The sequence below is a fragment of the Dama dama genome, chromosome 20 (genome assembly GCF_033118175.1).
Source record: "Dama dama isolate Ldn47 chromosome 20, ASM3311817v1, whole genome shotgun sequence".
Classification (NCBI taxonomy): domain Eukaryota; kingdom Metazoa; phylum Chordata; class Mammalia; order Artiodactyla; family Cervidae; genus Dama; species Dama dama.
The window spans coordinates 25,476,300-25,483,095 of NC_083700.1; the positions used below are offsets into that span (position 1 = coordinate 25,476,300).

Sequence of the window (6,796 nt, forward strand, 5' to 3'; positions counted from 1 at the left end):
TGTTTACCGGTATCTTCCAGGGTAAAGCTATTGTCCCCCTCCCCAACATTCTATTTTTCGGAAGCAAATCACAAAGCCCGGTTTACACTCATGGAAGGATATAACTACGCTTCACCTCCTGGAAGGGAGGACTCTATCTATATAAATTTGTTAGATTTCTTCTCTTCTCTTTCATTGATTTACTCAGTCACTTGTTTATATCAGTATGAGTTCATGGACTGCTATATTATACTTTGGATTATCATTCTATATTAGGTTATTTATTTTGTTGCTCAGATTGTTCCAGCTTTGGCTATTGGGATGTCTTCTAGGTTGACTCCTGCATCCCTTTGACGTGCTTCCATGCTTAGGTTTTTTGAGCACTTCCTCACTTTTTGGCACTATAAGATGCTCCCGTCTCATCTTGTATTTATTCACTTTGCCCTAGAATCAGCCATTTCTCCAAGGGTTTTGGTTCCTTTTATTAGGGAATGGTATTTAGAAATTATAGGGCTTCCCTAGTGACTCAGCAGTAAAGAATCTGCCTGCAATTCAGGAGATCCGGGAGACACTGGTTTGATCCCTGGATTGGGAAGATTCCCCTGGAAAAGGGCATGGCAACTACACCAGTATTCTTGATGGAAAATTCCATTGACAGAGGAGTCTGGCAGGCTACAGTCCATGGGGTCACAAAGAGTCGGACACGACTGAGCAACCAACACTTTCACTTCTCACCCAAAGAGCATAGGCCTTGTCGCCAGGTTTGAATAGGTTTTCATTCATATTGACTGCAGCAGCAGCAGCATTTAGAAATCACGATCTAAAGTTAGGTGGTTTTAGCTTTCATTTGCTTGGTTTTCTATGTGTCTATCTCTAATTTTCCCCAAATGTTTCAATAGATATGCCGACTGCCTTTTAATTTTATTTACAAAAGCTCAGACAATCATAATGTCAATTTCACTTCCCCTTTCACTTCCCCCAAGTCTCCTGGAGTCATCTACCCTTTTGATCCCATTTACCTTAAACACTGGGCCTGCTTCACTGCTCTATTCTTGGAATTTCTTCTTCTGTCAAAATAGGACTTTTCTTTGTTGTTAAATTATAACGGAATTCTTATCTCCTGAATTCCAAATCTCATTCCATTTTTTTTTTTTTTTTTTTTAACTGGAGCATGCATTCTTTTGCTGGATTGAATCCTTGGTAGGTGTATCTAACAAGCTGTGAAAGAAATAAAAATTTTGACCCATAGTTCTGAACATGTGCCTCTTCTTACACTAGATGGATAGGCCAGTTATGCACCTGAACATCCATCATTCCATTATTCTGTTTTCCTGTCTCCAGTAGTTGTATTAGGTTATCTAACATCATTCTGATTTGCAGTTGTATGTCATTTGGGGTTTTTTTTCTCTTGCAATGCTTCTGAATTTTTCTGATTATATACTTTCTTCATTCATAGAATTTTTTTTTTTTCACCCGTAGTAAAGCACAGGATAGAATGTTCTCATCTGGAAACTCATGTGTTTCAGTTCTAAGAAGCTATAATTTTTGCTTGATAATTTTATTTCCCTCCTTTGCTATCTTCTGTTTCTTTGGAGCAACTATTAGTTGAATGTTTTTTTCTGACTTGGCTATTTTTCTTTTATCTTCTATTGTCATTTTTTTTCCATTTATTTTTATTAGTTGGAGGCTAATTACTTTACAGTTGTGGTGCTTTTTGCCATACTTTGACATGAATCAGCCATGGATTTACATGTGTCCCCATCCTGAACCCCCCTCCCACCTCCCTCCCCATCCCATCCCTCTGGCTCATCCCAGTGCACCAGCCCTGAGCACTTGCTCATGCATCCAAGCTGGACTGGCGTTGTTTAACTTATTATTTCCCCTATTTTTGAGATATTTTCTTGACTGTATATTTTAGGCCTTATTTTTTAATTATTATATTAACTTTCTTAAAAGTTTTTTAAGAATTCTTTCTCTCTTTCTCTTTTTTCACATTCATCCCTTTTCACGGCATCCTGTTTTTGTTTTACAAATGTATTATTTTGTGTTTTCTATCTGAGGATATTGATAGTAATGTATCATTTTCCTATCACCCTGGATAATTAGATTGTTTCTACACAGAATTACAGGTTAAATCACTTTTTCTTTCCAAATTTTTAAGACATTATTCCATCCTTTTATAACTTCAGTGGTTGTGGTTGAGAAAGTCTGACATCATTCTGGTTTCCAGTTCCTTGCTCAAGTCTGGATTTTCCCTCTCCACTAGATGCGTTTCTTTATCTCTTGTATTCTGAAATTTCATGATTTATGCCCCTTTCATTCATAGTACAAGGCACACATTGGTGTTTAATGTGAATATTTATTTTTTCAATGGATAGCAATAATTCCTAACAGTTATTGAGTGCGTGTTATGAACTAGACCTTATGCTAAGCACATCCTTTCATTGATACCCCAAACAATCCTATGAGATAGTGTTGTTACCATCTTAAAGAGGCATAAATTGAGGTACAAAAAGCAAAATGTCAAAAGTAAAGCAGGAAGGTAAGAACATTTTATTTATTGTTTGTTTGTTTGTTTTTTGTCTGCACTGTGCAGCTTGAAGAATCTCAATTCCCCCACCAGGGATTGAGCCCATGCTATGGGAATGAAAGTGCTAAACCCTAATAACTAGACCACCAGGGAACTCCCAAGACAAGAGCTCTGAGATTATAATGCTGTAGTGCATATAACCACTGCCAGATTTACAGTGGAGTCTCCTGGTCTTGGAAGCCATCATCTCTTCAACATGATTTTTCAGATCTTTATTGTGATATGTGGATTTTATGGTTTAATTCCCTGATACTAATCTTAATGTCAATATCTTGGCAAGGGGTGGATGTGGGGGAGGAACCACCTAATAGGAAAATTTTAAATTGGATGCAGACATTAATTTTAAAAATGTACCTTTCAGGCAAAAAATTAAAATAATAAATTTGATTATTTAAAAACATTGTGCTCAAGCACCTAAATCTCCATGGTCTTGAAAAGCCTGCTGGTATCAAAGCAAGTAGCTGCGGTGATGAGAAGTGTATGGACAGAGTTTCATACACTTTATCTTGCTTTTAAAGTAAACTTTCTATTGTAACTACCATAATGTGTCTGCTTAGAAAAGCTGTGCCAACAACACCGCAGCCAGCGGGAGAGTGATTCAGGTATTTATTGAGACATTTTTTTCAGGGGTGCTGATATATGTAAGTAAATGAATCTTTGGAGACACAGTCTTCTCAGATGCTAAGGATCCTCCAGAGAGGAGAGCCAGGAAGACTGGAAAGCAAACCAGTTGAGTCAAGTGTGACGTCTTTTTACTAAATTGTCATCCAACTGGAGTGACTGGCCTTCCCAAGTTAAGCGTTTTGAACACAAGTCAAAATTGCTAGGCAGTTAATGATACTTCTTTAAAATAACCTTCTGAATTATCCAAAATAAGCATTTACACGCAGGCACTTAATTCTGAGTAATTAATGTCTGTCTGTATAACCCAGCAGCTTAATGAGCTGGGGTGTAGCAGGGACACATTGAGTCACTGGAGAACCCAGAGGGCTGGCTGTGAAAAGAGCCCCTCTGCTTGCCAAAGTTTTTGGTAAGAGCTGGAACATTTTTTATAGGCGCATCATTATTGAGTTCCAGCCTAAAGACGTATTGGCTCTAGGCAAGATTTCATGTACCCTATTATATTGCAGTTACAAATGCATCTCTGGATTAATTGTGACAGTCCACTCCTACATCCTCTATGGGCAAACATTTTGAAAGCATAATTTTCTGTAGTAAATGAGCCTTGAGCTGGGAGATAGATTTGGCCTAAAAACTGAAATCATCAAGTAGATGATCTTTGATGCCTCCCTTTGTGAGCCTTTTCTCTCCCTTTTAAATCATCCTCTGGCATACTCCCCAGCCCCCAAGGTTTTCATCTTGATCCTGGTCCCTGTCAAGAGGAATGCTTTAATAGTTTACCAATAATAATCACTAAATTAGTATTATACCATGATATTCTACCCAAGAGGATTTGCATTTAAGAAGAAGCTTTGTAGAAAAGGAATCCAAAGGAATGATGTATGATAGGATCTCAGGCACTATATTCATTCATGGGACATTAATTGCTCCTCTTCTATGTGACACAGGCTGGGGAAACAAAGATTAATAAGATATGGTCCTAACCTCTGAGACTTTCACTGTTCAGCAGGGGAGAGAGAAATGTAAAACAACTAATTGTATAATAGAATATGATTTTCTGTTTTAATTATAGAATTAAGATGCAAGGTTGATTTATTATATCTGAAACAGAAGCTAAAATGAGCAAAGGAAATTATGAGAGGCTTCATGGAGAAAGGGACATTTGAGTTAAATGATGTGTGGTGATAAATACTAATGGGGGGACTTTAAGCACCCAGTACATCTAAAGGGTGAAGCTGATTGGCTTCTAGGAGGGGAAAGAATTTTGGGCCTCAGGACTCCCTTGGACCCTGTTGAATCATATTGGGTAGATGAACCGTTACTCTGCTTGTCATGAAGCAGCACCAAGAGCAGCAAAACCTGAAACTCACAGCAGAGCCAGAAATTACAAAGAGCAGGAGGTGTTTTACTTAGCTCTCCCTAAGGGAAATAGCAATGTCCATAACATTAAAAAAAAATGTTGGGAAGGCTACTCTACGCCCTCATAAGTCCAGATTTATTAAGTGCACAAAAGTGGTGCTGCCAAAAGGAAATAACGAGAATTTTCTGGAGCCAAGGCGGGCAGAAAATGCAGTGATGAGAAGTTGGAAAGCAGCATTATCATTTTCCAGACTGGATTTCACTTTGTTCCACTTCAACCAGTGACCCACCATGGTCCAACACAAAATTTAAAACAAGACCATAGCAAGCCTCTGTTCCAAATGAGAAGATGGAAAATAACAAATACAATAGAGGTAAGGAAATCCTTCTGCAAGCCTCCTTGGCAGGAAAAGGTGAGAGGGCAGGGCAGGGAAAAGGTGAAGGAGGAGAGAAAGGAAAAGAATGGAACCAGTGGCTATTAATATTTTATACCAAGGCTTTGTGTGATGGTCATATACGTTGTTGAAATGCAGTGGTCAATAACTCCTTACATCAAAGTTGACTGTTTACTTGGATAATGATTTTTGTGATCTGAAGCCCTCCTCTTATGTTTGTAATGAACAAACATAGCAGTAATGAAGTGGTAATGGGTGCTGAAAGGAGGGTGCACCAGTGTGAATTTAAGCTTCTTTGTTTATAACATTTAGGCTGTGCCTATAGGAAAGCACACATGGAATGTAAAATAGCTTATTTATTGTTTTTGGCTATCACAAATGCTAAGAAGGATGCACAGATGACCTAATTTTTTTTTTTTGGACTGAAGATGGTTGAAGAAGTTAAAGAAGTTTCTGAGGAAAAAAAAATTATTGCTCACAAACACGGCTTATGTATCTATTTATGTTTGCCAAGCCTGAACATAAATTATTTTCTATTAGTAGCTGTTCTGTTCAACGCATTCCTTATGTTTGGTTCTCCAGGATGGCTTTATTCACTAAACAAATGTCTTTTTCAGTACTCAGTATGCTCGAGCATTATTTGTATCACTTAAGATGATACAAATATGAAGTAGAGTTGAATTTTATTTTCAAGGGGGTTAGTGTCTCATAGGGGAAATATGTATAGATCAAGGTAGAAAGTGATAGAAGTCTTGAAAAGAGCATAGTTACTGTGCTGCCAGCATTTGGGTAAGGAAATATTGTACCATTTGTGATGCTTAGAAAAGATTTTGTGGATAAAAAAGGCCTAGATTTGGCCTTGAGGAATGCTAAATGTGTATAGGTGGAGCTGAGTAGGAAGGTTATTGCAGTGAAGCATAGAATGGCGTGAGTAAACATAATGACACAGGAAAGCTGAAGGTGAGTCAGATAATGAGTAGATAGTGACATCAGGAAAGCAGTCATCCAGAGGAATAGTGGGAATAAAGTAAGATGAAGAAAGGTATTAGTGGATTACAGAGAGCCTTGAACAGTAGGTCAAAACATTTTAACTTAAATCAAAGAATCTGCCTGCCAATACAGGAGACTTAGGAGATGCAGATTCGATCCCTGGCTCAGAAGATCCCCGAGAGGAGGAAATGACAACCCATTTCAGTATTCTTGCCTGGAAAATGCCGTAGACAGAGAAGCCTGGTGTGCTACAGTCCATAGGGTTGCAAAGAGTCGACATGACTGAGTGACTAAGCATGCAAGCACACACAAAGTAGGAGGTAGGTGCTCACTTGGGCAGCACTTTTACTGAAATTGGAACAATACAGAGAAGATTAGCATGGCTCTGCACAAGGATGACATGGAAATTCATGAAGCATTCCATCTTTTTAAGAGCCCAATTAAAAAAAAAAAAAAGGAATCGGGAAAACTGAAGGTGAAAAGGCATATTTAAAAGCTGAAGGTAAAAAGGTATATTTAAGTATCTGTATAACATGGACTACCCTGGTAGCTCAGATGGTAAAGAATCCGCTTGTAACGCGGGAGACCTGGATTTGATCCCTGGGTTGGGAAGATCCCCTGGAGGAACACATGGCAACCCACCCCAGTATTCTTGCCTGGAGAATCCCCATGGACAGAGGAGCCTGGTGGGCTACAGTCCATGCGGTCACAAAGAGTCAGACATGACTGAACAATTAAGCACATAATGTGAACTTAGTGTTAGAAGAGGTTTTTATTTTTTAAAAAGTAGAAGGTAGGAAGAAGTCAATGGATTTTTTAAAAAATTAATAATTTTTATTTTGTTGTGATAAGAATATATAAC

General features: G+C 38.3%; 1 non-coding gene across 1 annotated transcript; it reads left to right on the forward strand.

Annotated features, from left to right (window-relative positions):
• The first annotated feature begins 6,258 nt into the window (after window positions 1-6,258).
• LOC133041784 (U6 spliceosomal RNA) lies at window positions 6,259-6,364 on the forward strand. Its single transcript, XR_009689356.1, has one exon. It is a non-coding gene; the product is annotated as a U6 spliceosomal RNA (small nuclear RNA).
• Window positions 6,365-6,796: the final 432 nt, after the last annotated feature.